Source organism: Athene cunicularia (genome assembly GCF_003259725.1).
Source record: "Athene cunicularia isolate RWA chromosome 4 unlocalized genomic scaffold, athCun1 chr4_part2, whole genome shotgun sequence".
NCBI classification, from domain to species: Eukaryota; Metazoa; Chordata; class Aves; order Strigiformes; family Strigidae; genus Athene; species Athene cunicularia.
In genome coordinates this window covers 33,907,211-33,917,107 of record NW_020799099.1, presented here as the reverse complement: position 1 = coordinate 33,917,107, position 9,897 = coordinate 33,907,211, and positions in this window count along the sequence as shown.

Sequence of the window (9,897 nt, the reverse complement as noted above, 5' to 3'; positions counted from 1 at the left end):
AATTTTGAACTGGTTCTCATCAATGATGTGACACAAAAATTAGTAACTCTCAACACAATTCTGAAAATGCAAGATGTGCTTGGTTTTCAGTAATCTCTGAAGGTAGCTGTCAGTAACTTCACTGATACCAACAGAAAAACTTAAATAAAACTAAGCAATTAAAGGATCCGAAGACAAAACTAAATAGCAGCATTGCATTTATCATTTCTGTAAGCTGCACCAGTTCCAAGGCTCAGTGTCTTAGGCCCCTTTGTCCTGAAAAATTACATATTGTATTTACCTTTATAAATAGAAGCTGTCTCAGGAGTCCAAATCAAGATTATGACCAAAAGTGTGAAAGGCAAACTGTAAATTCTGAGAACTATTTCATTCTGTAGTTGGACATTTCTTCACAAAACTAAGATTCGATTTTTAGTGAGATTTCAGAGAGGCTCCTACCTACATTTAAGAAAAAACTATTTGTCAACATCCTAAACTTAGAGCCTTTTTCTGAATACAAAATAAAATATTAAAAGATGGGTAAATTCTGAACTTGCAACCACCTGAAAATAAAGTGGTTCCACTATTTCACTATACTGTCCTTTAATCAAGACCAGGTCCATTTATACTTTTAAATTAATTGCAAGAAAACATTCTACTTCAGGAGCACAAAAGAAAGCTGTTTCTAAAGAGTTCAGAAGTTTGAGGTGAATTGCTAGCTTATATGTTCAAACTATGTGCAGTTTTCTTTAAGAAGCAAAACAAGACTGAAGTGGGGTTTTCTTTGAGCTCGATTTCTCTTCTTTCCTCCCATCTACTGTCAGAGAATGTCACATGTTCACTTACCTAACTTCACTTGTTCACATTATCTGATTGGTTTTGAAGCAACTGTTCATGTAAGTAAAATTACTCACATTCCTACATAGTTGAAGATTACATTTTAAATTTGCTGCTCCCAAATCTCTCCATTGCGCTTGCTTGGACTATAAGAGACATTTTTTTAACACTTAGTTACTTTCCCTCTTCTCTCTATCAAAAAAAACCTCCCACAGGAACCAATACACAGCCCTAGAGAAAATCAAGAACAATAAGAAGGCAGCTAGGGTGAATACACAGTTCTTTCACAGAAAGAGCCCACAATAACAGTGTTTGCTCAGCACATAACTGATGAAGCTGTTAGAACACGTAAACCTTCTAGTTTTACTATTTCCGGAAAAGAGCTCAAGGTTCAGATGAAATACCACACAGGGTAAGACGTGCGTAGTTGCCAACAGTATGCAATAACACCTGTGTGTTGGACTCATTAAAGATTTAACCAGAGAAGTCACGTGCACACTGAAAAATGGCTGACAACTGCCATGCTTAATGCACATCTCAAAACTTTGAAAAAAGGAAGCACAATGGAGTTACCTTTGGACGAGGAGGATGGCACTTTCACCAACATTTCTTTGGCAGATGATTCAGGTAAGAAACTACAGTAATCTACTGATACAATACAAATTCCATGGGGTGAATAATAGTACTGGGCGAGCACATGAATATGTAGATCCTAATTACCAGGTACAATGTATTTTTAGCAAATGCCCTCAAGTAAACTTTTCTATCTGTGTAGTTGAATAAGCCTTGTGATTAGTTAAGAATTAAAATTTTGGGGGTATGGAGGCTACCACAGTTTTCATGTGGTTATATACATTTGTCATGTGAGCACATACAGCTTTTCACCCTTTAGAAAGAAAAAGTTACAGAAATGTTTACTCAGTAGTTACTACTATCAAAGAAAATATAGATAATGCTGGCCTTTCCTCCTGAATACGGAATGATAATCTTTTTGACATATTCTAGTGAGAGCTCACAAGAAATGATGCAAATTAATTGGCAATGGAAATAAGCTGATCCATTTAGATCCCCACTATTAAGCATTTAATTGCCTTAAAAGAAACTACAAAAGCAAAAACTGCCTCTCCCCCACTGGCCCTTCTAGCTTATGGAATAAAAATTATTTGGAATGGGAAGTAGGATAGTTCAACATACTAGAAAAATGAAGTTGATATGAATTGATAATAAATTATTTAGAAAGGTGTGGACAGAGTATCAACTTGATCATGACCGCATGGCTGCCATGCAGCTGCGCTAATTTACAGTAGGTAGAAATCTGGATTGCTTATTAATGGGTAATAAAAGTCCTACGTGTTGTCATCCCCCCCTCCACTTTTTTTTTTTTCAGCATAAATAATGTTTTGCACACGTTATCTTTACCTCATATACACACACACACACACAAAAAAAGCCACCCATGGAGTTGATCTTATTTTTAGAACACTTTTCTAGCAATTTCCTATTAGTGTGATGGTGCTGAACTGCCTGTCTGAATGCACTTTATTTATATAGCATATAGCCTAATGACACCAAAATGTGGTTGACCTCAACTATTCACAAGAAGATAAATGGGCAGACCTTGGTCCCAGTTGTGAAGTAATGAGGGGTTCTCCTGACAGTGAATCTCACTCTTTCCCTGCAGCAAGGCATAGAACTGTTTCATGACTTGCTGCATTGCTGATAACATGGCAAGAACAGATGAGGGGTAGCATGCAGTGGCAAGATTTGTCTAGTTTTTGCACAGCATCCGGAAGTAGCTGAGTTAGGGATGACTCCATAATATTGGATGGGTTTGAATCTGCTCTCTCTCATAGATGGGTGGTTTTGCCATATTGCTTGCTCAGTCTTTCAGAAGATGTCAAGTCGCTTTCTTTAGGAGGAAAACACCCACTAGTCTCCTCTGCTACTCTAACCTCAGCACCCTCACAGCTTGAAAAATGTTAATATGTGTGAGAAAACAGAGGCATAAAGTTAAAAACTCTCTCATTCAGGCACCAACACTGGATACCCAAGTCTAATGAGGCATTCAGGGCTTGATACTCACCAACGGCAAGCCTTGACAGATGTCACTGCTTTAAAATTATCTGCTCAGCAACAGTGCAAACAAGACTACTCCACCTCAGAAACTGAGCACCTCAGATTTACTAGACTCTTGACTACAGTAACACATCCAAGGTCAGAGAAAGGTCATGTTCACAACACAGAGAGGACTATAAACAAGGCTTCTTTATGCCAGATCTGCTACCAATATCAGAGTACTAGTGAAGGGTTGGGGACAGTCAGTCAAAAGTAGAGAGATAAATTCAGAGTAACTGAAAGTTCAGGCAAGCTTTTAGCTTGAAGGCATAGAGGGAGAATACAGTAAGACTCATGGTGAACATGGTAACCCTGGTCCATCTCTTCTGCCATAGGGCAACACTTGGAGGCAGGGGAGAAACCTATAAATTCCTAACCTATAATAGGAAGAAACTATCATATACTTTGTAGGAAACAGTCTTCCTCATCTCTCCCAGTTGAAGTTAAGATAATTAGATTAACTGGAGCACAGAAACTATGAGACAGAATGGGCCTTATAGCTCTAACTGTAGGGCTGCAGAAGAACAATACTTCCAGAACAGCAGAAAAAATAAATCTTTTACAAGGTGAGAGAAGAAGATTCCTTAGGGTGGACAACAGCAAATTCAAGGAACAATTTAAGAAGCCAGGCTTGCAATATGATGATCATAAGTTGACTTTGCCTGAGGCTGACCTGATGTTTTAGAAACAAGTGTTCCATAATTAAATTTTAAGTAGGATCACAAAGATGCACCGGTTTTAATGAATTCTGGTATGTTTGTAATTGCATAAAGCTTTCCACTGTTTCTTAAAATGTACTGGAAAGGATACTAAACAGACAAGTAGAACAACACACTTTGTATGTACAATCTGAAGCGTAATCAGAATACAGTCTTCATATCAAAGTTTCTTTAGTACAGTGAAAAGCCATTGTGGCAAAGCAACAGGGGTTACTGAGCCTGATTAACTGAGTGCGATGCATGAATATTTAATAGCTACTGCTCTCTCAAACAGCAGCGTTTCCCTATTAAGTACATAGGTATTAAAAATAAATAATTTCCATGTAAATCAAGATGAACACAAAATGGTAGCAAGATAGAAACTTCTTGCTAAGTATTTTAACAGCAATATCAAAAGATATGGAATCAAGGAAAGCATTCATTAACAGAATTTGTGAAAATATTTTCACCTTTAATGAAAGAAATACCTTTTCATTTAGAAACTCGTAGCACTTGATAAAGTTCCCTCAAAAAATTACCTACTCAAATAAAAACTCAGAGGAATGGAACCAAAACCAAAATGGTGAGATGACATCCAACAGCTGCAGAAACTTCTGTATTGTTCTTCTGATCAATGCTCTATAAGTAAATCAAGGCTCTCTTTCTTCATTTTAAAGAACCTAGAAATTCTCTTACTCTTTTCTCAGATACACTTTCCAGAAAGCCAGTATTAAGGACTACGTTTCTCACATAAATCCCTCCTTTTAAAAAGCAGATACAAACCTCTAAATGTTTAGGTCTAACTTACAGAAAGCCAAAACAGTTTTTCATCTCATTAAGTTACCAGTAAAGCTTTATGTAACCTTGCTAATAAGTCCTTCCACAAAATCTGAAGGCAGACCTATAGCTGATGATTACAAGGAGGATCAAACTGTTAACAGGACAACATTATGTCATATATGTTGATATCCACAACCTAAAGCTGCAAAGAGTTCAGTTGCTCAGTCTGTTAAAAAACGATTTTTTGTGGAATCAGAGAAGAAATAAGAGCATTTGCACGCATGAAAAATCCAGCAAAAGATAAGACACAGTTACATTAGAAGGCAGGCCTCTTCAGGGTTAAAGAAGAAAATATGACTTTCTAAGGCTTTCTTTTTGTATATTTTCTAAAGAGACTGGATTTTTTTCCCCAACCAGATGCTCCCAGGTTACGTCGTCTGATGAGGTGCCATTCTCATTCAGGACTACCAAAATATGCACAATAAGTAAGGACACAGACAATAGTTAGACCAATGTAAGCCAGAATAGCTGCTCATTTTGTATAATTTGATTTGGTTGGGAAAAGGGCAAACTACTCAAAATCTGCATTTGACAGAAGTCTGTAAATTTGCACAAGGATGTGCACAAGGCTACAAAAGACTTTTGAGGTTACTTGGAAAGAGTAACAAGAATTGCTAAGAATTCTGGTGTAAAGCAACATTACTTGAAAAAAACTAATCAGAGTCTGTCTATCATTTCCACGGAGAAACAGAATGATGAAGATTTGATGTAAAGGGTCTTGCAAGTTAGCATCACAAGGAAAAAGAATTAAGCCATTTGTATTCCTTTTTGTCTTTTTCATTGTGGCAATAATTAAAGGAGAAACCAGTACAGTTCAAATAGTAAACTCATCTCAGAAATATGTACAATACCTTCTTCTGTTAGTGAAAAGGAGAATACATTTCTATTCTAGTGGTGAACAGTGAAGCTTCTGTCATCAGTCAGCTTACGCAGGCGCCTCTAGCGCCTGTAATGTTGCCAGAAAGGAAGTGAAAGGCTTGTTGGTTTGCACTGTGTACTGTGGAAAAAACAGGGTGTACACCAGCATTTTAGAAATAAAACGTCTGAAAATGTTTGTCATTAGCAGTAATGACTTAGAATCTGAGTCCAGAGTAATAAAATTCTCTTCTGTAGTTTTGTAACAGTGCACACATATGCATTCAGGTAAACTGTTCGTGATGCTTTATAGCCCAGGCAGCTTGTCGCTATTTTAAGCAAAAAATGTTCTTTCAGTGAAAAGTGAATAAATTAATTACTTTTACCAGCAACTTCAGCTAGTTTTAGGAAAGCTTAATTGGAACAGGATACAAGTATAGATAATTGCATCTGTAAAGTGAAACATGTTGTTCCTATAAATTTAATATAGATGACTATTATGAATGCCTTCTCTGCTTTAACCAAATGCCTTAGAAAATATAAAATGGATTAGTAAGAAAGAAAGGGATTAGCACCTGTTCGTAGTGACATCCAAGTCAGTTTTGACTTTGGGAGCTCTGACACATTGCTAAAAACTACGAGCTCTCTTTATAACTCTTCATTCAGAAAATCCACTTATTGGAAGCAAGTGATCTAGTGTATAATGTAAGAACAGTTTAATAAACCAATCGGTGGAACGGTGTTCAAGTATTTCCAGCAATGAAGAGAATTCTCTTAATTTGTTCTTTAAACTGCAGAGTGGCTAGAAGAAAATGATAAATTTTCAGCCTTTGTGAACATTATGTCATTTTCTTGCTAAGGTATACATTCTCTAGAGTAGAGAGCAGTGAGTTTGTAAACAAAGCTAAAAAACCCTCTGTGAACACAGGTTGTGCCCAGTCTCTCAGCCTTGAGCTGCATATTCCAAAGACTCAGAGTAAACAGCCACATAGCGAAGTCGACCAAATTGCTCATGCTTACATGTAATTAGTATTTACCCCACTAATTTTGCTCCTCCTGGTGAGTGGGGAAACCATAGAGAAGCAAATGCTGCCAGATCCCTGTCAAACCGAAGCCAGTCTTCAGAACGATTGTTTCAGGTTCTCCTGGGAACAGTTCCCAGACAAGACTTGCCATGCTCACAACTTACAGAACAAAGAAATGACACTTTCTAACACAAGAGTTAACAAAATACTACAGGCTGATAAAAGCAAGAATTGCTATACAAGGGCTTGGATTGGCCACCTCCAGCCAAAGGGGTCACCAAGCATCCCCCTAAAATGCAAGGTACTCTTTGGTTACCCTACACACATCCATAGGTGTGTCTTCCCTGGGACACATTCTGTGTTATAAAAGGAATCTTATTGTTTGGGATATACTCTTAATCCCTAAAGCTTCACATTTAAAGCGCACAACAAATTTCATTGATGATGTATTACCCAGTGCAAAGCAGGTGAGGTAAGGAAAAACAAATAGGCAAGTCATGTGATATGCTGAACTTCTGTTGTTCTGGTTGATTTCTCATACAAAATACTTAGGGTTGTGGGCTTTTTTTTCTGCGGTGTGTTGGTTTTGGTTGTTTGTCTGTTTGTTTGTTTATATCTGGTAATGCATCAGATATTTCGAATCCAGGGGTTGGCTTCTTTGCACTGGAAAATAGAGGAAGGGTTAGGAAAGCAAACATTTTAAAGGAAAGCAAGATGAGCTAGGTGTTCTCTCTGTGGAATTTACACCCAGCAGCATCAATCCAATAGTCTTGGTCCCTGAACTGGGCAGACCAGGGCTGTGCATGGCAGGGTTGCTCCCTGCTGGCTCAGCACTTAGGTATACTTCCCTTGGAAATCCAGGGACAAAGGACAGGGAAAGAAAAAAGTACCATGCATGGATCTTGGCAGGATAAGGAGTTGGGATACAACCGGGTCACACAGAAACAGTTCCTAAATGCTGGGGCCCAGGAGCACAGGCCAGCTGCACAATTTCAGATATTAGGGTAAAGGGATTCATAGCAGGCACTTACAATAGGAAGATGCATTGTGGGACATCCAGTACATCCGCATACACTCCGGTACAAACCTAAGGAAGCATCTGTGCAGCTGTTTTACACTAACCTAGTCACAGACAGCACCGTGTAGACTAAAGACACCATCTGTTCTCTGCTGACAACCCCTCTGTAATGATAACAGCAGGGGCTTGGATAAAGACAATTTCCTCTAAAGGAAAACAAAAAAAAACCCCTCTCACACAGGTTAACCTCTGAAAAAGAGTTTCAGCCTGGTGCTCAAGCTCAAACACCAGAGTGAAGAATCAGAAAAAAATACCACAGTCAGAAACCACAAGCATGCAAAGTAGAATGAACCCTCAACAGCATACATACCAAAAAGGAAATGGTAGGTAAACCAGTAACTCTTGGAATTACTACTCTGTTTTGGCTGCAACATCATAGGAGCCAATATGTCTGGTTTCCATGCCATCCCACAATTTAACATCAAAGATCTTCCAACTTTGCTCATTTTGGGACAATTTAGACAAAAACCTGCAAATGTAACGCGTGAGCAAAGTGGAATTTCTACAGCAGAGAGGTGAATTTCCCCAAGATCAGCCTGCAATATTTTTTCCCCCCTCTTATAGTATATAACATGCAAGTTCTTTACCAGGTAAGCAAGCTTTCCATCTACCTGTATCCACCTGCAGACTTTGGCCCCATTTTCCCCCACCAATCAATTGCTGGAGACTGTCTTGCTGGAAAGAATTATGAGAACCTGTTGGTTGCCAGGCTCACCATCTAAAGAGTGCAGCAAGCAAGACTGTAACAGGGTGAGAAACACCCGTCATTGTTAAAACAGCAGTCAAGGAGAGTTACTAACAAACTCCTAAAGCCCAGCCATCACCTGGAAGGACTGCCTGCAGGGATACAGAGGATAACTGAGTTAAAAATGCCTTTTGTAGAGAAGGTGACATACTTTTAAGTGAAACAGCTAAGGGAAGTGAAAACAACAGACTTGTTTTCCAGTACAAACAGGCTGCAGGGCTCTAATTAAAATAGGTTCTCCTAACTCAAAAAACATTCAGTCTAATCTGAATTTATCTGATTGTGAGGTTAAAATGTTATTAACGCAATGCTAGTAACATTGTGGAGGCACCCAGAAGATGTAGATATTAGAAAGACATACTTTCTATAGTATATTAAAAAAAAAATACAGCAGAGGGCACACTTCCAAAATGCCTTTATCTCCCTGAGTATCTACACAGCATGAAATTATTTATAACTGGGTATATTCCTGTAACATACGGATATGATTTGACTATATTTCACTGCAACATATGGTTCAAGCTGCATAGTACCTATAAAGATACTACAGGTTATGCGGTGCAGTTGCTTCAGCAAAGCCACTAAAATTAGGTTGGGTCCTGCATGTTACCTTTAGTGTGGCTCAAAGACCATCCTGAGGTCCAAAGGGAGCAGCACCCTGTGCACCATGTTCTGCAAGGGTTGTTCCTGCCCGGGAACTGGGGAAGCAGCACAGGCAGGCAGGAGCGTTGGTTTGGAGCTATTGAGCCTGGCTAGGCGAGAGCAACTCCGTGAAGTCGCTTGATGTGATCTCTAATGCTGTAAGATCCAGAAGCAAGGCGTTAAATCACAGGTTTCTGAGTCTGGACGCTGCTGTGCAGGAGGTTTATTGATCTGCCAGATTTATGGGGCGCTGAGCTGGAGCCAGCAAACCCTGCTGGACTCTGGTTGGGAGTCTCCTCTCCAGGAGCTCCACCTGCAAACATCTGAGGGTGAACTGCCACCACACACACACACGCTTGGTTTTCTTGAGCCTTCCTCAGATTTTGCCACCCTGCCTAACCCCACAGGAGTTACACGCTGGAGAACACCTGAACACAACGCAGAAAGACCACCCAGGGGCTGAGGGCCACCGCATTACAAGCAGCACTCACTGACGAGCACAACACACCTTTAACAGAAAACCACAGAATCACAGAACCATCAAGGTTGGAAAAGACCTTGAAGATCATCCAGTCCAACCACCAACCCAACATTAACAGTTCGCAACACCACCAGACCCCTCAGCGCTATGTCAGTGCGACTCCTAAACCCCTCCAGGGGTGGGGACTCCACCATCTCCCTGGGCAGCCCATTCCAACCTCAACAACCTCTTCTGGAAAGAAATGCTTCCTAACAGCCAATCTAAACCTTCCCTGGCGCAACTTGAGGCCATTCCCTCTTGTCCTGTCACTTGTTACTTGGTTAAAGAGGCTCATCCCCAGCTCTCTGCACCCTCCTTTCAGGGAGCTGTAGAGGGCGATGAGGTCTCCCCTCAGCCTCCTCTTCTCCAGACTAAACCCCTCCAGCTCCCTCAGTAAGACTCGCGCTTCAGAAACGCTGATATTCATTTAATTGCGGACGTACTAGTTACTTCCATGGCTTCCCCCGCAGTTCAGTGGGATTTAGGGTGAAAGGACCGCGCAGGGTTTATCGGAACGCCTGAGGCGGGCGGAGGCGCCACACGCTCCCGGGGCCGTGAGGGGG